This window comes from Micropterus dolomieu, unplaced genomic scaffold, assembly GCF_021292245.1.
Source record: "Micropterus dolomieu isolate WLL.071019.BEF.003 ecotype Adirondacks unplaced genomic scaffold, ASM2129224v1 contig_368, whole genome shotgun sequence".
In the NCBI taxonomy this organism is placed as follows: domain Eukaryota; kingdom Metazoa; phylum Chordata; class Actinopteri; order Centrarchiformes; family Centrarchidae; genus Micropterus; species Micropterus dolomieu.
In genome coordinates this window covers 1319-1550 of record NW_025729358.1, presented here as the reverse complement: position 1 = coordinate 1550, position 232 = coordinate 1319, and positions in this window count along the sequence as shown.

Here is a 232-nt window from a genome sequence, read left to right as displayed (position 1 = left end):
TTCCCCTTCTCGGGGAACCAGGGTTACATACGTAACCCGAGACGTTCTGTAGAGACCTCTGTGTAATGCTGCATAATGGAAATGTAGAACAATACATTTTGCAGTGGTTAACAGGTGGCAAATCTCTGCAGAATAAGGTGTTTATAACTCAAATCTAAAATCTTAATCCGCCAGGAATACAATCAATTTGTTAGAATATGACTTAGATTAATGGCATGTGTGGGTACTAACC